The following is a 22,031-nucleotide window of genomic DNA, read 5'->3' as shown; positions in this document are numbered from 1 at the left end:
TACAATCTTTTAGCTCATGTTAGAAATACAGCATAGTCCGAACATTTGCAGGAGATAATTGAGGGAAGTGATTTATCAGAAAAAAGGAAATAAAACATCCTTGCTTTTCAACGGTAGTAACTTGAAGTCTGCTAAAAGACAATCTTCAAAAATAAACAGCACCCTCACCAATCAGCAAACATTGTTCAAATGCTTGCTAATAATACTAGGCTAATTTTTCACAACATAAAATTGCTTTTTCTTAAAATATAGCTATTATTTTACATTCAACTCAGTTCTCCTCTGTCTTTACATGTGTGCAAGTTACCCAGCTTTTCCTTACAAAATAAAATTAAACACGTGGGAAGAAAGTCCACACACAGATGTGCCTTCTTCATTGTCAGACTGGAGATTACAATTTTGTGGATTTGCCTGCCCATAAAATGTTCCTCAAAAAATTAGGCCATGAATTTAAAATTAAGCAGCTGATCAAACTGAACAAAACAAAGCTACAGCAGCCTCATGCACAGCTGCATCTTGCACATTCAAATTTATCCCTTAAGTATGTACAGTGGAAGAAGTAACAGCTCCTTTTGAGAAGGCTCCTGTCTCACCTGGACTCCCCAAAAACTACTTGGACATTTCCAACAAGATGACCAATGGAAACAAGAAGCTGCTAGAAGGAACATGCTGAGTCCTACAAAAACATAAGCCAATTAGCTTTCATTAATTACCACTAACCACACCTTTGCATACCTTCAGATCTCACTCCAAAATCTTTACCTGTCTTGGGGTGAAATACTTAGCCCAAATTGCAAGGTCTCGTGGTCTTACACCCACAGGAGGCACACCCAGGGTCAGTGCCTGGACATGTACAGGGATCAGGCAGCATCTTACGTTTGATGAGGAAAACATGGCTTCGAAGTCCTGCCCAGGCAAGGTAGGAAGGGTAGCCCCCAATGCTAACCTCTTTTGCACAAAAGCAGCTGGGACAGATGAGTAATGTGATGATTGACTCTCACAATTAACAGACAAATACCATGTATAGGTTAAGAAAAGTTTTATAGATTTATAGTTATGTTTTACCCTCTGTGTTGTTATCAAGGGACAGCCAGGGCTGGGATATTTGGGAGGGTCAGCTTGTCACTATGGTGACATCTGACATCCAATCAGGATTTGAGAAAGTAAGCACCACCACAGGACAGTGAAGAAAGAGTCCACGGACAGAATTTTGGGAGGGGCTAAAGGGTTAAAAGTTGAAACCTCCATTGTGTGGGTGCATACATGGTGGGGAAAATGCTTTACTCCCTGGCACTGTAATATTTTATCTATTCAGTCTTCTGTTGTATTTTTGGTAAGGTTTAACAAAACTTTCTACATTTATGAAAAATGAGTAACTATTTCTTACACAGGCAAAACAGCATTTTTCTTCTACTACAATCTTCAAGTGTTACATCTTGCTGAAGTCCCTTTGGTCCTCTCAGCTCCTCAGACCCACCTAAGCATCACCCTTCAGCCTTCATGTGTTTCTTTAGAAGGTGCTTACCTCAAAATACTCTTCCTCTTCCTGGTAGTTTCCCATTCCCCTGCTTCCACCTCCTCCCTTGGGCTAAAGCAGCAGTCACTCAGCAAACACGCCAGTGATATGAAGTGCCTTTTGTCTGCCCTCTTTTCTCCCAAAGGGATTTGTAAAGAGACCAGGATTAATACTGAAAACAACTCATCTCAAACAGCTGCTTTGGGTTTTTTAAACCATATAAATTTCCACTTCTATCCTATGTACTCAAGCAGTCAGTACTTATTATTCACTCAAAATCCAAATTAAGCAAAAACAAAAAACAAACAATCAGGAAATAATATAAATGCATTTTTTTAAGGCATAAAAAAACCCCCAAACTCTTTCTAAAGAGATCAGTAACTGATCCCAGACTGTAACAGAAGCTGCAAAGGCAACTTAAAAAAAAAAAAATCTATGAACCAACTTTATATATTATAACCCTTGCTAGGCTGACTACTACATGAACTCTGTGCCACAGAACTCTGTGGCAACAGAAACAAAGAAGCTAAACTCCAACGGCTGCTAAAATAAACTATTTTTAGTTTGAAATTAAAAGAAATCTGATGTAATATTTCACAAAAATACATACATGTATGCAAAACTGGAAAAAGATGCAAGGAATTAAACTGAAAGAGAATAATCTGTAAGAGTATATGGTCAACACATTATTTGTGTTTGTCATTGCTGCTTTGGTGTTGAATATATACAATTTAGCACATAACCAGAAATACCCATAGCATAAGATGTCGTATTATCAAAAGACTGCATGTTCATTGATAATAGGAAAGGTTCCTTCAGCCACAAGAAAAGCAGCTACTTAGACCACTGAACTGTAAAAAACATGTTCTGTGGGTGTTGACCTTTTGAGCAAGACATGACTTGTACAGCATGATAAAAGGCTAAGAAACTTCATGGCTAAGATTCCTCTCCCAGGGTTAATAAGAAACAATCTTTTTTCCTTTGAACGGATGTAGAACTTTACAGCAAAACACAAAACAAGATCTAAAATTTGTTGCTGATTACTATCAGAATATGACACAAAAAGTATTTCAAAAAACATCCCTCACCTAAACAAAGTTTAAAATTTGTTCTAACATAAATGATCTAAAAAAATACTAAGGTGTAAGATTTTTTTCAAAAGCCCATAGTGCATGTCCATACACCCAAAGAGAAAAAAATTTAAGAGGATATTCATGCAGTGAACCAAACACTATCTCAAGGTCCAAATAATCCAAGATTAAGTGTCTGACCATAATACTTTCAGGTGTTTGAGAAGATGAAAGAGTATTGTAATGGGATGACAACCGAAGACAGAGATCATCCCACTGTCTGCAAAACCACGCATACAGAAGAAACAGGAGAGCTTTGTTCCCAAAAACTCCAATTCAACACAACTATGACAGCCCACCTCTCTTCTGTTTCCCAAGAACTTTGAAATTTGAAGCAATGCTCTTAACCACAGCCAAAAGAACATCAGCTACTAAAATCTGTAAAATCCATTAGATGCTTTATTTTGGGAAAAAAAAAATCGAAACAGGAGGATTGACAGGCAGTACACTCATTGAAAAGCAAGCCAGTAAGTATAAGAGAAGGAGAAAGAGCATCATCCCTGGCATGTCCACATAAGTAACACAGCAGAGAGATAGAATTCACTGCAGAACACCATTTGTGTACACAAGCACCTGCCATAAAGGCTGCCTGCATGAACACTGCCAAGGCTTTAAAGCAATCAGCAAACACTGAAAACATAACTCAGTAGGAGCCTAGAAAATGAGACAAAAATTTATATCATCAGTTTATCTATCTTTGTAAAGGATTCCAGGTAACAAAAAAAAAAAAAAAAAAAAAAAGAAAGAAAAAGAAAAAATTAACAAAGAAACTCACCCCTAAAACCACAAAATAGACTCTTTCTCAGCCCCAAAACCACCACATGTACTAAACCCAAGTGTTTTTATCTTTACACAGTAATAGAAGTCCATATTATCCTAGGGCCCTCTGAAGTCCATGACTCTGCCTGGGTGCCCTGCCCACAGCAGGGGGTTGGAACTAGATCATCTTTAGGGTTTTTTCTGACCCAGACCCTTCTGTAATTCTATGATTCTATTAAATTTCCCGACATATACTCTTTATGTCTCTATTTTTCTCTGCAAAGGGCTCTGGAGGCATTTCTCTAACTTTTGGTAAAGGCAATGAAGGTTACACAGGTCTATGAGACTGCAAAGTAAGTGCAGAAGAGAAAGGTGATGGGATTTGTTGCTTTCTGCAGAGCCAGCCATTTGCACTGGGGTGTGAAGGAGCCCCATGAACATCCACACTGCTGGGAAGGACAAGAAGATGCAGCCACTAAGATTTTCTCCTGTTAGGGTCCACTAGTCAATTACCTCAGCCCACCTGCTTACAAAGCTACAACCCAACAGAATTCTTAAAATTGAAGTAATCAAAAATATTTGCCAGGTTCTTTATTCCTGAATGCTCTGCTCCCTGTCCTGGAAACTTTGCAGGACATAAGCAAGGCAAACATCACAAAAGCTCACTGCACACAGCTAAACCTTGAATTGGATGAGCAGCTACAGAGCATCCTCCCCCAAAACTCTCCAATGCCTCCCCTCAGACAAGCAGAGTGCCACGATGAGCAGGTTTGGTGCACACAGCTCACCCCAACAAGGCAAAAGGAGACACAGCAAAACTGACTATCTTTGGCACCGAGGACTTGGTGAAAGCGTTTTATTGCTATCAATTCCCCCACTACAGAGCAGCTGTGATGGACTGCACGTAAAGAAATCAGGAAAGAGCAAAGCACAGATGTGAACTTGGAAGGGTTGCCATCAACCCACCATAGGCATGATCTCCTGCACAGAGCACACCTAAGGACTGGAGACGGACATGCCGTTCTCACAGAGACCGCTTCTTCCTAAACATGGCTACTACAGGTGATAACTGGCTACTATAAGGTGATAACCTTATAGCTGGGCTCCTTTGGATCTGTAACACTGAGAATGCACCTGATGTGATCAAATCCTTGCTGAGTGCATGGCAACAAAGACAATAGAGCAGATAAGAGGGATGGAGGTCTGGACTATGCAAATCTGAGTTTGCTCACAATGCAAAAAGCAACAATATTTCTGTGGCTTCAGCTCAGGCCTGAAGGATTCATAGAAACATTTAGATATAATTCAGAAGGTTCCTGATATCTTTGTGAAATACAGCCAGAGATCTTGTTAATATTGAAGATATTTTTGTGAACAACTGGCTTTGTAAATTCTCTACTTCTCTTTTTTTCCCTTCACGAATTTGAAATCTGCCCGCTAAGTCTTTTTAATTACAAGGAAAACAAATTTGCTCATGAAACAATTTTCCACTACGTAAATAATACCCTTAATTTGTCTGTTTAACTACCTTTGCAAAATTAATTCTGCAAGTTCTCTTAAGATATATTGCTTAAAAAAGAAAAAAAAATATTTTATGATAAATAAGGCCTTCTGCTGAGCATTTACAAAACCAGGGTTCATTCAGACTTTCAGCTCAAGACTGAGAATTTCTCTTTAATTTCTCTGAGAGTAGATCAAGTCCTAAAAGATGCACATACAAATGTGGCCACCCCAGATCTGGTAGTGCTCATGGCACCTCCATTGGGCACTGCCAGGACCAGATTCCAGTTTGGAAACTGGCCACATTCTGCACAGCAGCAGTGCTGCAAGCTGTGCATACAAAAAGTGAAGTTTCATTCCAGATGCCTCATCCATCTCTCATTCCCTGGAGCAAGCAGAAACTGCCCTTCATCCACACACTTGCAGAGGAAGAAGAAGCATTCACCCTACGAGGAAGGTCCCTTGGCTTGAAAGAAATGCTTCAGTGGCACAATGCCTGGGTATGACTTGCAGCGCAGCCACAGCAGCCAGACACCAACCCACACTTAATCAAGCGTTCATGCATGCCCTGCTGCTGACAGTAGCTGCAGTTTAGCTCGCAGAGCTAAATGCCTACGGGAGCAGTAGCCAGCACTGTATCTGCAGGTTAAATGTCATCTGGCTGCAACTCTCTTTTCAGCAGGAAGAAGTTAGCATGCGTAGGTGCACCAAGGAGTCCAAAATCACTTTTTCAAGGCCAGGTTATGCTGTCCAGAGATGGCAACGGGCATTGCCTTGGAGCTGCAGCACCATGACACAGCGGCAGGACCAAACAGACCCAGCCCTCCTCAGCCTCATAACCCTCTGCTCTGTTTCTGCACACAGTTCAACAAGAACTTGCTTTGGCTAAATCAGTTTTTTTGAATAGGTTTTTCTAAGATGGGCACCTATCAAAAGACAGCTTTAGCATGCTTTTCTTGATAAAATACATATATTACGTTTATATGGTCATTACTTACAGCAATCAGTCCACCAGAGATTAAAGTGCCCACAGATTTATCTGTCCTTTTCTTAACATCAGAGCCTCAGTAAAAACCATGAAGGCTGCTGATGCTTCTAATTCAGCTTTGCAAAACTGCTGGGTTTTTTTGGTTTTTCAGTGGAGAGGGGAAGATTTATCTACAGCCATCAGTTAAAAAACTACAAGCTTCTGTTCTTTATATCGATACAGTATCTATCAGTGCCCAGAAACACAAGTCTCTGTCACTAGTGTTTACTACAGACCTACAACAGTCAGTCTTTCCAAAAAAAATAACAAAGTAGAAATTTAAATAGATAGCAAGCTATGTTAAAATGTTGCCATTTTAAAATGCCTTCTCATACTTTAAAAAGTGGATACAAAATGAGACATATATGATATTGGCAAGTTTTTTTTTTTTTAATTAGGTTTTTAGAAAGTCATTTTTAAAAGTGTTGCAGACCCAAGGATGTTGTAAAACACTAGGACAACTAGGACAAAAGTTAAGAAGCCACATGCAGTATACTCTAGAGTAGATAATGAATACCTTAAGTTTTATCCCTCTGATTTTCCTGGTTTAAATCACAGTATGGTGTACACCTACATTTCCTACAGTATTACAGGCTATGCTCCTAAACCACAACATTTTGCTGTCAAATGCAGTAGTTTGCCTCAACACTAATTATTTTAAAACCAAATGCCTTAAACTGTAACATGAGATGACCAGCAACTGAAAGATTATAGGACTTATCAGAGAAACTGTTCATCTTTTGAGGACTGAAATTGCTTTTTTTCCACATAAGCTCAAGCCCAAATATAGACAGCACCTGAAGAAATCATCAAGCTCAAGCCCCTGCATGAGAACAAGTAAAACAGTTTTGAGGGGTGTTTTTAATTTATCCTTAACACAAATCCTATTTGACTTTCAAAAACTTTTGCAGAAATGAGATTGCACAACCTTAGTTTCTTTCAGTTTTCCCTAAGGCATAACAGATTTTAAGAACTTTATCAAGTCTTTGGTATAAATTAGTTTCATCTTTTTTCAGTACAGTCACTGATAGAAGAACACAAACCACTTCTCACTAAATTTAATGCCCTAGCATCTTCCTGTCCCCTCATCTAATTTCTTTCTGCTGGAAATGAGCTTGCGTAGCTTTGTGGAACATACTTTCCAAGCATATATATTCCTTAACAGCCTGTGGCCAAAACTGGACACATTATTCTGTTAACTTAAGCTGCACTAGTAGAAAAAGCTAAATGCTGGACTTCAATAGTACTGCATCCCTGTGCTTCTTGTGATCCCACGTAACCCTCAGATCTGCTCCCATGGCACTGCTGCCAAGTCGACTTTACCCATCTGCATTATGGGATCTTCTTCCTGAAAATAGTATCTTGTACTCAAATACTGCCTTCAAACTTATCAGAAACCTCTTGTTCTCCAAAGCAGAGCATCAAAAACACAGTCTGAAAGCACTACTCAGTCTCCTTCATATTTTGTGCTAATTCTTTTGATCAAAGATATCCATGTCAACAAGTACAAAGGTGCCAGAACTGCCCCCAGCACCATTTAAACTGATGTTTGATGGTGACTCATAGTCATTTCCTGAGAGTTATCACTCAGAGTTGTTATCTCTCGACCTCGTCCCTTTGGTTCAGCTGTTCTCAAAAACTCACTTCAGTTGAACAATTTTCCTAAGAGCAGTCCTACTGGGTCAGACAGCAGATCTGTTGTCTGCACTATGTTAATGCCTGAAATTAATATATAAATTTGATAAATAATTGAAAGTACTTTCCCAACCTATTATCCCAGCTCTGTGCTCAGCTTGGTGACACCCTGAGCTACTTCAGGTACTCCACACAAGTTAGCCTTAGTGGGTTTTTCTTCCATTAATTTGTCCGGCTGCTTTTAAAGTCCCTGTAAACTTTCAATATCCACATGCTTCAGAAAGGATTTCCAAAGCTTAACTAACCACACATTGGGTCAAAACCAAAAACACACCACTTTTGTTCATTTTGAACCTGCCAGCTTAATCATATGCTTTCACATTTTGTTCTGATAAAAAGTTAGTCCATACTCAACTTTGCCACATCACTCATAAGACTGTCAAAATTTCTAATACCTGAAATCTTTCCTCAGACCAGTGTTATCAAATACCACAAAAATGCAAAGGTTAGATTGGGTCACAAAGCCACTTCCACCCTGGCGGACCAGGCACAAGGAAGCACTATTTCACCTTCCTTATGAGAACATTATTGTTAATGGGTCAAAATACTGACCTATTATCAAAACAAAAGCACATGGCAATGCCGGAGGCTGAAAGACACAGTACTTAGTGCAGATTATAGAGGAATCTGACTAGAAATAATGGGGGTGGGGAAATTAGTTCAACTTAGAATTTCTGCCAATACTGACATGGTTTTCATTCAGAAAGCTATTCAGCCTCGCAGGAAAGTTTACTGCCTTTATATTTGCATTGCTGGCTTTATAGTTGTATAGTCAAAGGCATAACTGTGCCTTCACTAAATAGTTTATTAACTGAGACACATTAAAAACCCATCCACTAAAAATACAGTCAAGCAAAATCTTAATTTCTATGTTATTAAAAGCAACAACACAAAAGTTTGGGACTTGTGCTCTGATAATTCTGATAGTTACTCTCCCATCTTAACAACACTGAGATCTTTCTTTTGCAATTATTTTATAAACCATACATTTAAGAGTTAACTTGTGTGTTAGCAGTTTTATTATATTTAAACAAATACTGCAAGACATTTGCCTATACTTTTAAATTTTCATAATTAGCATTTAAAAAATTAAAATATTTCTATTTTTATTAGGCGCTTTTTTTTTTTTTCCGCTAAAAAATAAAGTTAAAAAAACGCAGATGACATTTAACTCGCGAGTTCATCTCCACCCTGTTAATTTGTCACACTTGCAAAAGAAGGAAGACTCAGTCCCGCAGCCAACCTTTGTACTCGGATGGCTGTGAACCCAGTCCATAGGCCGCCCCGCAGCCCGGCGATGCCAACTGAACTGTGAGGAATTAGGTCGCCTCAAAGGTCTGTTCCCTCCGGGAGCACCACAGGGCACAAGTCCCGACGTACTACTTCTCTGCACCTTTGTAAAAACAGGGCTGGCACTCAGCAGTATTCGCTGAAACAACAGATGACAACCATCCTTTTACAGAAGCAGCCAGATATTAGTTCAGCTACCTCCATCCTACAGGCCTTGGTGGCATTTACTAGTTCAAAACTAGTAAATTGGAGCCAAGTATCGGGCAAGCACCAACAGTACATTTGCTGCACTGCAGGTCGTATTCTAGACCATTAAGGAGACCGTTTCAAGCTTTCCTATTCAGAGGAACGGGGTATTGGATTTTAGTTGTACATCACGGTGACACACGCTGCTCTCCAAACCGCAGCCTGCAAAAAGTACTTCAAGCAGAAATACTCCAGAAGACGTTTTTCCACTGAAAAGACGTTTTTCCACTGAACTACCAGTCGTACTGTGTCTGGTCAGTAAAGGCTATAAAAATTTTATTTTCACTTACAAGGACGATCCCACCAGCACAGAAGTGTTTCTGAAGCAAGGAGGGGAGCCCAGCAGGATGGAATTTCACAGAGGATGATACTAAAAAAACCCAAACAAACCCACAAAGGAAAGAATTTCCATGACAGCTAATTTAAGGAAGTAACGCGCACTCCGGAGGGATTCTGAGCTGCGGTTCCACAGGTCGGTCCCGAGGTGCGCTGGCCGGAGCGCTCCCCGCCGAGGGCCCGGCCCGCACCTGCCCGGGCGGGAGGGGCGGCGGGGGCAGCCGCGGCGGGCCGGGGGCCGGCGCCTCCCGCCGCGGGTAGGAGGGGCGGCGGAGGCGGAGAGGCCGCGTCCTTACCTGCTGCTGGACGTGCTGCTGCTGCGCTCGGCGCCCCGCTCGCTGCCGACCCTGCCGCCGCCGCCGCCGCGCCGCTCTGCGCCGCCCCCGCCGCCCGGCACGGCCCGGCCCGGCCCGGCACGTCACCGCCACAGGGCCGGCCGGGGGCGGGGGCAGCGCCGGCGGGGCGGCGGCTCGGAGGCCGGCCCGGCCTTCTCTCCGCTCGGGCTGCCCGGCGGGAGCCCCGGCCCCGCGCCGAGCCCGCAGCCCGCGCCCTCCGCGCACGGTGGTGCTGAGGGGCTGGCCACGGCTACTTTGTGAGCTGGGCCTCTTCCATTATTTTTTACCGACGCGGTTGCATAAGGGGTCATTCCTGACCGTCGCCCCATCAAGAAAGGTGCCGAGCAGGTGGCGGCTCTCCTGCTGCACAAAGCTTGGAAGTCAGACTGTGTCAGCCCGGTCCCTCTCCCAGGCTCGCCCCGGCCCCGTGCCGTCCCTGCCGTGTCCCCAGGGTCCCGCCTGGGCGGAGGTTCCAGGGCTGGGAGCAGCGATGGTGGCACCGCTGCTGCGTGGCAGAACAGCGTGGCCTGCCAGCCCCGTGCCCCCTGCACTCCTGCAGGGCAGCCGGGGCAGCCTCGGCTCCGCGGGATTGCCCCGGCGTGTGCCTCACCCAGCCATCCATCCCTGCGGCTGCTGCGGCTCGGGGACAGCGGCCCGGCATTGCATCGTTGCATCATGCTCGGCCGGGGCGTCCCACCGCTGGGGCTACCCACAGCCACCCCTCCCGAGCCGCAGCTCTGCGTCACCTCCCTGTCCCTTGGCTTTACCACGATTCATTCCTGGCGTCGCCAGCTGGTTTGTCGGCTTCCCCGTAGCACCGTGCTTCTCTCGCCGCAATGGTTCATGAGCAGCACAATGACCCCGACTGTACGTGCAAAGCCTCCTCGCTCTCCACCCGATGGTTCGTTCATACGTCTTTTGCTGACAAAGTGAAACAAACCAGTTAATACTTCAAAATCTTGTGTTTTCGTTGATTTTGCAGCCCCAGCTACCTTTCTTTAAGCAAGGTGTGTTTCACTGCATCCTTTTTGAGTGTTTGGGCAACACCAGGGACGTTGTGGGTACAGCCACTAGCTAATAAATAATTTACATAGATTTCTTCAAGCCATAGCTGCCCATGTAGACATGATTGTCATAACAACGCCTTAGCCTCTTTCAGAGGACAAAGAGAAATCCCAGGGGCTTCTTTAGGGGCAACCTAGAGAAACTCAGGGGGTTCTGTCAAGGATCAGAGTGGATGTACACATGGAAGGAAAATGGCAGTACATTAGGTGCATGAGTAATCCTGCATCCTGTGTGGAGTACGGGTGGAGTTCAATCCTGCGTCCAGATTAACATTCCTACAACTCCTGAAATGTGCTGCGAACTTGTTTTGGTCTTTAAAACATTCCACATGACTGTCAAGTATTAAGGTAAATTTGATGGTTGCATCTTCACTTGACATAATTTAGAATGTTTGACAATTTGGACAATCAAAACATTGTATAACTTCTAGAGCACTGAAGTTTGTCTTTGGCATTACCTTTCAGTACTTTGTACAGTCAGCCTTACTTTTATTTGTAAAAGAGAGATAAGGATAATTGTTATCTGGGAGAAAAAAAGTGCATGGACAAGTGAATGAAAATGTAAATTTGGTGACTGGCTAACCACCTCTGTTAGCAAAACAGGATATAATGTCAGGAAATGATCAACAAAACACTTACAGTGTAAACAATCCAAGCAGTGCTGAGCACTGTCTTACCCTCTGATGTGCCTCTCCCTCATTGGAAGAAGCATGTCTCTACTTTCTCCCCTCTTTTCTCCCTGGGAAGTTTAAAAATAACCCAAGACACAGCAACATCTGTTCTGTGAATCTTCAGGGAAAATACAGGAAGACTCACAAGCGAAATCAGAGTGCAAGAACTTCAACCTAAGCAAAAAGTGGGGGAAAGTGGAAAGAGAAGAAAAGGCAAAACATGTTTTAGTGTACCCATTGCCTGTATGTAAGGAGCATTTCCAGTTTCATTCCTAGGAAAATTGGATGAACCTCTGTAACTTCAGTCTGAGACGTTTCAGAACACCAGGAACAGTGCGGACGGGTTACAGCTGCTTTGTTTAATAGCTGTATGAGGAGCAGATGCAGTTTGAGGCTGGGGGGAGGGCAGAGTGCCTTTAGCATCACCCTGTTCCTCCCACACCTCAGTGCACCAGGCAGAGCAAACAGCAGTGGAGAAGCCTCCACTGCCAAGTGACAACCGCAGAGGTGGCGTGTCCGTGCTGCTGGAACTCAGGGCAGGCTCACACTGTACACACCACAGCAAGAGGGTGTCTTGTGAGGAACCAGAGCTATAAAAACACCATCTCCAGTGTGCAAACTCCATGTTCTGGATGGCCTACAAGGAATTCCACAAGCATTCCAAAGGTGGAAGATCAACAATACATGGCAGCACCACATTTTGACATTTGACATGCACGTGCACCTCTTGTAGCTCTGCCACAAAGAACTGACAATACTTCAAATGTCATACACCCAGTTATTAAAATAGAACATTTTAATATGAATCCAGGTTGCTATGGATAGTAAACAGCTTTTGTCATTAAAGTTGCCATATATTTTTTAAAATATGTGTTAATGTAGGAACCACTATATTTGTCAGAGCTGTTGAATGGCAGTCTGGATGAATGAGAGGTAAAGGACCCTAGATGATTTCTCAGAAAACCCTGAGAGGATATTAAGTTTGTGTTCACAGAATCACAGAATGATTTGGGTTGGAAGGGACCTTACAGATGATCTAGTTCCAGCCCCACTGCCATGGGCAGAGACACATGCTTGACCAGGTTGCTCTAAGCCCCATTCAGCCTGGCCTTGATGAATACCAGTTTGAAAGGATGGGCAGGTAAGGGACTCCAGGTAATTTCTCAGAAAACCCTGAGAGGATATTACATGCGTTTTCATTTCAAAGAATATTATACAACATCCTACTTTAATTTCAGTTAAAGTGAATTTTGTGTATAACTCAATGGATCAAACTTCAGACGATTAAATATAAATAGGAAAAGGTAAAGGCTCTCATACTTGCATTAAAAATTTCACTCCTGAGAGGATTGTTCTTAAATGTTTAGTATCATAACTGCTCAGTTTCTCTCTCCACACTTTATAATGAAAAATTAAATGCAAAAATCTGGTTTGACATTGATTTCAAGCCTTTACTGTATGCATATCTCCAGGTGGAATGCTTGTGTTTGAATCATGTTGATATTAGCTAGCTTTCCCTGTGGATTCCACATAGCAACAACTGTTTTACACATCACATGTAATGGATAAAGTTCTGCCTGTAAAAATGTCCATGGGCACTGACTTAAGTCACAGCTTAATGTGAGGCCAGAAGTTCATTTGCTTTACACTGTTTTGTTGGCATACTCTAAGTGTACATGAGAGTGATGTAATGACACTTTATCTGTGTAATGTGGTCCCAGTAAAACACCTCACAGCTTGCCAGCAGCAACTCTTGGCATTTCCTAACAGCTGAGTATTTTGGTTTAGCACTTAGATACTCCCCAAAAATTATTTTATAGTTTTACAGTCAGTTTCTGATAAAAACTAAAGTCACTGGTTATAGAACAGTTTTGGACTTACCAATGCAGTTTGCAAATGTGGCTACTGAAGCTGCCAGCACAATTTATCTATTATTTGTCTGGATAAAGAATAGCTTGTTCATATGTTTGCAAAAGAACCTTTCTAACTTGGCTCAAGGTTGAGCAGCTTATGTTCAGAGAAAGAACAAGAAAATTTGCTGGGATTTTAGCAGTAGTAGATGACGTTCCTTTCAGGATCAATCTTTGGTTTCTTTCCAAGCAGGCTTACTTTAGATAAGCACCGTTAATTTCCTTATCATGTAAATTATTTACTGGAAATAAATGTGTAAGTCTTATATTATCTGCTCCCTTTTACTTAACGTTATGTGCACATACATAAGTCTCCAATTTTGACAGTAGTGAAATGATCCCTTTTTTTTTTTTCCTCTTTCTGGCAGAGTTTGCATAAACATCTATTTTAACTATGCCTGAATATTTTTTAATGTTCTAACTTTCCACAGGCCATCTGTATTTCAACAGACGCATACAAGTTACAAAAAATTTTAGACATTATGTTCTAAGGTAAGAGTTCCTATTTAAAGTCTTCCTGTTTAATTTCAATTTGTGAGTAGTTTTTTCTTTGACAACATGCTAGTTTAGGAATATCGATGGTTTCGCATTTTCACCCCTAGCAATGTGTGACAGGTTTCTGAAGCTGTTTTTTGGCTGAGAGTAAGTCTCTTGGACTGGCCCCATTTTTCAATTTCCTCTCCTTAAAGGATAATTCAATTAAGCAAATAGATTATTTTGAATTGTGGGTAGCTCCAGAGAACAAGGCTTGCATAAATAATAGGATGAAAGGAGGGGAATCCCTGATGTGCAAGCTTGCAATCCTTCAGAAGTCCACTGCTTTTTGTTTTACTTTTTTGAGTGGATTCATTCTATAAATACAAATGGTGAGGACAGGAAAATGAGATTACAGTACCCCAGGGTAGCTGGACGATATTTCTGGAGCCATCCCAGTGTTAGAAGACAGATGGATTCCATTCCTGGTAGAACACGCCCCATGTCTCTGGGGAAAGAATTTTCTTTTGTTTCTTTTTCTTCCTTGCCAAAGCTTCTCTTTGGCAAAGATATTGTGGGCCCACTCTCATGCATATTTAAGAGGAGAATGGGCCCCACCAGTTTAGATACATCATCTGGAAGACAGGGAGGAGCTCTAGTGCAGGAAAGAGAACCCAGGAAAAGCCACTCAGATAACACACAATTGCAATTACCACAGTTGGCTTTTTTTAATTTTAGCTTCCTGCTCCCACTCCCCCTTGATGCACTCTGTGATTACCTACATGGAATTCCTTTTTGGTGATGAACAGCAGCTGCCAAAAAAAAAAACCACAGGCTCATCTGAAAAACAAAAGTAGCCTGCAGTAAATAGGTGACCTATAGATGCCAGGAATAGGGCTATCCTTCCTTCATGGAGCAGGGGCTACTCACCTGCAGTTAAATGAACTTTAGTATGGATTCAGTACTGAGATCATGGTACTGAGAACTTCTCTCACTTCTTAGCAAAGGGAATTCTGTGGGGTTATTAACTAATTTGTAAATCTTTCTGTAAAAGCCACTGCTCATCTAGTGTGTTCCTGAACAATTACGTCCTGTTAAACATACCTTGAGAACTTTTTTTCCAATTCCATTTCAGACTGTTCATTTTAGGCATTTTTAGCTTTAGTTTTTGAGCTAGTCTTGTGAAAGAAAAGTTTAAGAGGAATAAGTAATCCCCTTGAAATTCTAACACACCTTTGGGCAGGGACCAGAGGAGGGGTGCCAATAACCTAATTCACAAAATATGGGGGGGTCCAGCTGTAGCTCTCCTAAGCTTCACATTGATGTAAGAAGCAAGAAAAGAAAAAAATATGCATGAGAAAAATGCTGAAAAGGAAGATTGCTAATGCTACTAAGGTAGGAATGCAAAGCTCTTGCAGGCACCTCCCTCCTGTCTAGCCTTCACTTATCACTGTAGGGTTATTATACAGAACAGAGAGTTTAATTGACATTGCTTGTTGAATAAATCCACTCTCAAAGATGTGAACTTTGTTGATGCTATCCATCTGGGCAAACCACTTAACAAACTTGCTGTGGGACCCCTGATTACTGTATGAAGGAATAATGCTCTTTTGCCCAGAAAATAGGCTGCCAAAGCAGCACATTGTTTCAGCTCTCTATATTCCTTTGCAGCACAGTTATACATGCAACTGAATGCTACCAAAAGCACAGACTCAAGATGCTTCCCCATACCCTTCCCATATGTAGAATGACTGGATTATCTTAAACCTCACCCTGAGTGCTTTCCTGCTGGTGAGCAGCCCTTGAGCTGGGTTTTACACCCACACTTAAATTCCACCAGCAGCTCTTCAACCCCTTGTGGTAGGACTTTAAGTGCAAGATAAGGCAAACTTCACTGAAAAGTTAAACACTCACTGTAGCATGATGTTCTCACCTGGCATGCTTATTTGGCTCAGAGAGTGCCAAATTGTCCAGTTCTGACTCAGTTACTCAATGTGCTAATAATCTGAATCACCTATCTGCTCACAAACAGTTCTAGGGATTGCACTACTACTCAAATTATTCCAGAAAAAATAGCAGGTATGAAAAACTGCTGCATTTTGCTTTCAGTTGCTTATACCTTCATTAACCTTTGGCTGCCCAGTTTAAAGTTTTCCAAATTAGGTATTTGCTGCAAATTGTATGCTAGCTAAAAGGCTTCTGCTCACCTTGTTAAAGAACAGGAACATGGATTATACTTTCTAGTAAGGTTGCCCAGAGACTTGAAGCATAGTTTCAAATTTGGCAAGCAACTTGTGTTTTATGCCAGAGTTGTGCCTTTTGCCAACAGTCTTGATATGTAACCAAATTTAGAGAAGCTATGAATTTCTGATGAACATCAGATGTGGACTGGCCTTGACCCTGTATCTTCGTTCTCAGAACATCACACCTGGAACTGCAGCACTCCTGCAACAGCACTCCCTGGCGTTTCCTCTGCAGCATCAGCCAGCTTTGTCACACCAAGTAGAGGAACTCAGAGCAAACTCACAGAATCAGAGTGGCTGAGGTCGGAAGGAACCTCTGGAGGTTTTCTGGTGCAACCCCCTGCTCAAAGAGGGACCCTTAGAGCCAGCTGCCCAGGACCAAGTCCAGACAGCTTTTGAGTATCTCTAAGGATGGAGATTCCACAGTCTCCTGCAGCAACCCATGCCAGTGCTTGGTCACCTTCACTGTAAAAAAGTGTTTCCTAATACTCAGAGAAAACCTTTTCTGTTTTGGTTTGTGTCCATTGCCTCTGGTCAGTTTGTTACCAGCCTGCAACTAGATACTGTACCATAGATCACACCTCCAGGTTCAGATATTTCGCCCTTAATACATCTCACTGGCTGCTCATCCAGCCCATACTTCCTCAGCTTCTCTGCTGATGAAGTTGGCAACACAGGATCATAGAAGGAAAAAGACAGCAGTGGCTATTTTTCCGGAGTGTAGATATAAGAACAGAGATATGATAAAAGATTAACAGATGTTAAGATCCAAGACAGACTGGGAGAAGGACCAGTATACAAGGGATCTCATCAGGGGTTTGGAAGGAGGGAAAATGGAAAGGGACAAGCGATGCTTGGGTAAAATCTGTAAAAACCACCAGAACAAGTTCCCCCCTCACATGTTTTCATTTAGGTAAGCAAGAAAATGAGAACACACTACGACTGCTTATGGAGAAACAAAAGCAAGAACTGTAGCATTAGTTCTAGGATTGATCATCATATACTGACAATGGAAGTCAGAAAAACCAAAGTGTACACACTGCAAAACACACACTAAGCAAGACAAATAAAAGTACTAAGAAGGTAGAAATTATACAAGAATTTCTAGACTGTATAAGGAACTGTTAATTTAGTCCACTTTATGTGATCACACTTTCTTCATATACCACTTCTTGCTACAGATGCTAAGTCTGTTAGAGAAATTAACAGTGTTTAGGGAACTTAAAACTTCACAGTGAAGACAACTACAAGCTCTATGATTCATATTGTTCATGAGAATATAATGAAAAAAAGGGGGTATCATTTTTAAAATCATCTAAGTAGTGGTTTTCAAACACAAGCACATGACACATTGCTAAAGGAAAATTATCCATTTGGCAAGTTACTTACAAATATTTTCTGCCTATCATTAGCTACATCCTTATTTTCAGGTGCCCAATTTGAAATGTTTAGGGCGAGATTTGCCAGTTTCCAAATCCAGAGCAATCAAGCAGTAGCTCTACCCAAGTACAGTTGAAAGCACTTCCCTGTGTAAAGAAAAGAATAAAAAACTGGAAGACAGAATTAAACACTTTCTTCAACATTGCCTTCAGATAAATCTCAGGTCAATAGATTTTCAATCTAAGCAAACAGTTCTAACCACAAAACTAGTTTCTCTCAAGTAGCTAAATAAACAGCAAGCATCTTTCTAAGCTTGCTTTTCAATGCTCATAAGTGAGAGTAGCTGAAACATGAATTTCAGCAGTTTAGAGTAGCTTAGCGCAGTTAAAACTAAAATGCTTTTAACATCTTTCCCTGAACTCCAGCACTTAACTTGCAATATGGAGATAATGATACGGAGCAACTCTGACTGGACAAAAGAAGAGTGAAGCCAAGTTCACCCCACCTACCATCTAACCGGCCTAGAAAAAAATTCAAGAAACAATTTGAGTTCAACAATGTCCCTAGGAAACAGGGAACTTCCACCGACTCCACAAATTTACTTGTTTTATATAGACAACCAAGACGCAGGGATGCAAGTGAGAAAGCAAGTTAGAAATCAGGCTAACTATATGGCATTCAAATTCATTAACCATGTATGAAAGATAGAGAATAAGAGAGCAGAATGAAGAACTCATAAAAAGACTGTACAGTAAAGTGTAGAGCCGAAAATGAGGTAATAAATTCACTCACAGAACACTGTCCTTGCAAAACAAAGACCTGGCTTCCACAGAAGGAGAAAACATTAAAAAGCTGTATGACTTTTTAATTAAATATTGCATCATAAGCTGTCCGTACACATTCAACACATTGTTACAGACATTTGCTTAAAAATGTCTTCTTGATTCTGGAACCTAAACATTCATTTGCAGTACAAATTTTGTTTGAAGTCTAGAAATCTCAGTAGTTTTATAGGATGGGAGGAAGCTGTGCAACTTCTCACGGCCTTTAAATGCCCTTCTGTAACATGGAGATATTATTACAATATTGTTTACAAAGCAGTCTAAGTTCCAGGACTGAGGAACATTTAAGTAAAAAATATACTCCATTTGTTTGCATTCCAGTACAATTTATGACCTACCTAGTGCCATATTCTGTGAGAAACGTGCCTTCTTGTAATAGTGCTCTTTTGGGGTTAGCCTTTTTTGTATTACAGAATTGACACACTATCTGCCATATCACTGATGTATAGTATGAATAAATTTCCTGGACTGAAAATGCAAATACTAAGTTCTCTAGAACTAAAATAAATACTGTTTTCAGTCTGCTACATAAACAGGGCATTCATCAAGGCCAGGTTGGATGGGTCTCTGAGCTGGTCTTGTGGAAGGTATCCTTGTCCACAGCAGCCAGGTTGGAACTAATCTTTAAGGTGCCTTCCAAAGCAAACCATTCTATGATCCTAAATCTTTAGATTCAAGAAACTTGAAATTACATAGAAAGTAAATCCTGAATGTTCCTCTAATTAATGCCACAGGTTTGGGCCAATGTATAATAATGTCCCCGTCCACACTACCACCGCATTTCTAACATGCATATAAAGATAAGCGAAACAGGCTAGTTTTTCAAAATTGAAGTTAGAGAGAAGCCTGATGTAAACAGGCACTGTCACAGAGCTTGTGTTAAGCAGTTACATTTACTTAACAGTTGCATCGGAGGACAATGGGGTAGAGTTTTGCTAACAGTTTGCAAACTACTGCTGTGAGATGACATTGGTATCTTTAGTTATAGTAAATGTAGTTGACATCAGTATATGTGAAAAAGTAAACTAAGTTCCTAAACTTAGAAATATGTTTAAATAGAACTTTGTATAAATAGTTGATAAATTTCCCTAAGGTACACCACCGAGGAAATCTAACATGTTTTAATCTCTGGTGTTTAGGCCAGAGTCTATACAGACTCTGCAGGCAGGAAGCTCAGGCTGGCTGGAGCACGATGCTTTTCCTCTAAGTGGATCCTCACAGCTCATGGGGAATACTCAGCTGAGTCAAGTTAGTCTGCTTCCCATTACCCTTATTCAGTCAGCTTACAGTAAAAGAGAATGTGGTCCTGAAAATGGAGCTTTTAAATATCATCTAAAACTATGACACTGTGCCAACGGACAGATGTGGATTTGACTATTCTATTAAAATAAACCATCTATTTATACAGTACATTCAGCCCTATTGCTGCAGATATACAATAATCCTGTATTTTAAAAATTGCAATAGTTTTCTTTCCTGCCACTGTTGAATTACTTACCTGATGATTGGGTAGTCATACCCCAAAGATCTCTACATAATGTCTAATAAGCATTAACAACAAAGAAAGGGAAGACAAAAAATAAGAAAGGGCAGGTAAGTCAAGTCTATCTCATTTACTAGAAACTTGATACTTTTAAATCCAGATAATCTTCTGTTCATATATATTCATGTATGAAACATAGCTTATCTTTTTAAGCATCATGCATGGCAAATGCACTGCTTACTCTCCCTCAGATACATCAACTATGAATTTCACAGGGAAAAAAACAACTAAGGGAAAAAACAAACAAACAAAAATATACACTAGCAAAGAAACAGGCTGGCTGTTTGAATCTAGGTTGTGGCTAGCAATTACTCTCAAAACTGAATACAGAATCCCTAAGGAATGGTGTACATTACCCAGTTTCCTTTTGTAACGACAGGGTTGTACAACTCCAAATGCAAATGTTAAAAACAAGAAAAATCAAGGCGGTCAGAAAACTACAAGAGACCACAAATGACAGAACAATCACCTTCCAGATTACATCCTCCCTTAACCAGACTGGAGCCTAGAAAAGACATCTTTCATCACATCTTTGAGTAGGCATTATTGAGTTAAGCAGAAAGGGTTTACTTCAAAAATATGGTGGTGAGAGACAAGTAAAATGGCTGTTGCCTCACTCTTAGTGTTTCAAAGCTGTGGTTTGTAACATCAGATCCCCTTTGATTTCCAGAAGTAGATGGGGTAAGTAAAAAAACTGGGAGAAGCACCTTTGTGAACCCACCTCACTGCACAGAGGTTCTTTAGTGCTGTATACTCACTGATTATGCAGCACTGGAAAAGTGTACCAAAATAAAAATCTTTTATCAGAATCCAGTACCTCTCATTATTCCCAATAATCAAGACTGCAAAGAGCAAGCATCTTTATACCTACTTCTGTTCATATGCTAAAATACAAGTGCCATGTTATCAATGAAAAGCTTTAACCAGTGACCAAAAATAAATTCTATTTAAAAATCAGAGGGGAAAAAAATTAACTGCTAAATTAATGAAACTGCTGTTCTTTGTTTGTAAGAAAAGTCTAGTGTTTCAGTTTCCAGAGGTACTGTACTAATAGAAATTAAAACTCATACATCTTCTGTTTTACTCATTTGCTGTACAAGACATGAAAAAAATTAAAATCAAGAGCATAGTTTCCACATCTTGCTGTAAAACTTGCTTGATTTTTCACTCTTTTTTACTGAATGTTTTGGAGGTCAGATTCTTTTGAGACAAGAATGTAGTGCAATCTCAAAAATCAATTCTGTTCGAAGTCTCTGTTTTTAAAAGTGTGCTCAGTTTCTCAGCAGGAAAAATAGAAATGTCACAAGGGACTACTTAGATGTCTCTTCTGCTTTTGTGGCTATCCTGCAAATGTGCACCACAAGTACATGCATTTTTTATGCTAAGTAATCTAAAACCTTAATAGGAATTCTTAACTGTTATTCTACCCAACCTGAAAAACAATACAAACAGATACAATTAATTAAGTGGCCATCTGATCCCTTACACTGCAGAATGCAGTCAGGCTACTCCTAAAGCACTTGTAAGCCTCAATTGTCTAAAGAAATATACAACATATACTTTCCATAGAGTGCATGTATTGTCATGCAATTATTAAATACACTTATCAAGTCCCCACCCTACTAGCTTCCACTAAATAAATCTGATTCAGAAAAGGCACTGGTAAAACTTGTTAAGATTGCAAAACATTGCAGCATTGCCCACCATCATGTTAATAAAAAACTCTTACCAAGCACATGCAGTAGGTGAACTTGTTAAACCAAGTCAGGAAAGTCTTAAATAACTCATTCTTAATTCTGTAGATTTTTTTCTATTAATGTCACATTTTATTAAAAAAATAAGTTTCCTGTATTTAACATGTATATTAGCTTGCTGTATGTGACCGGAGATCTTGAGACCTTTAACATTGAATGATAGTAAATTCAACACTTTCTTCACAGCTTTGAAAAAGGGAGGAAGGATGAAGGGGAAGACAGGAAAGAGAAAGGAAAAGGAAGAAGCACCAGGCCATTCCCAGTAAGAAAACAAAATAATTCTACAGCATCAAAATATGAACCTGCATCACAAGTA

At 40.8% G+C, this 22,031-nt stretch overlaps 1 protein-coding gene across 7 annotated transcripts in view; it reads right to left on the bottom strand.

Moving 5' to 3' along the window:
- MYO6 (myosin VI) overlaps nt 1–10,696 on the bottom strand; it is a 103,243-nt gene extending 92,547 nt beyond the window's left edge. For 5 of the 7 annotated variants that reach the window (XM_021553596.3, XM_021553605.3, XM_021553613.3 and 2 more), the window contains exon 1: nt 9,796–9,875. The gene's annotated coding sequence lies outside the window, so the exon portion shown is untranslated. Of the gene's footprint in view, nt 1–9,453; nt 9,688–9,795; nt 9,876–10,601 lie in introns of those variants that run through there. The other 2 variants (XM_085576413.1, XM_085576412.1) reach the window with 2 other exon arrangements.
- Between the last annotated feature and the right edge of the window lie 11,335 nt (nt 10,697–22,031).

This window comes from Lonchura striata, chromosome 3, assembly GCF_050655825.1.
Source record: "Lonchura striata isolate lonStrDom1 chromosome 3, ASM5065582v1, whole genome shotgun sequence".
Taxonomy (NCBI): domain Eukaryota; kingdom Metazoa; phylum Chordata; class Aves; order Passeriformes; family Estrildidae; genus Lonchura; species Lonchura striata.
The sequence above is the reverse complement of the archived record's forward strand: the minus strand, read 5'-3'. Positions and strand labels throughout refer to the sequence as shown.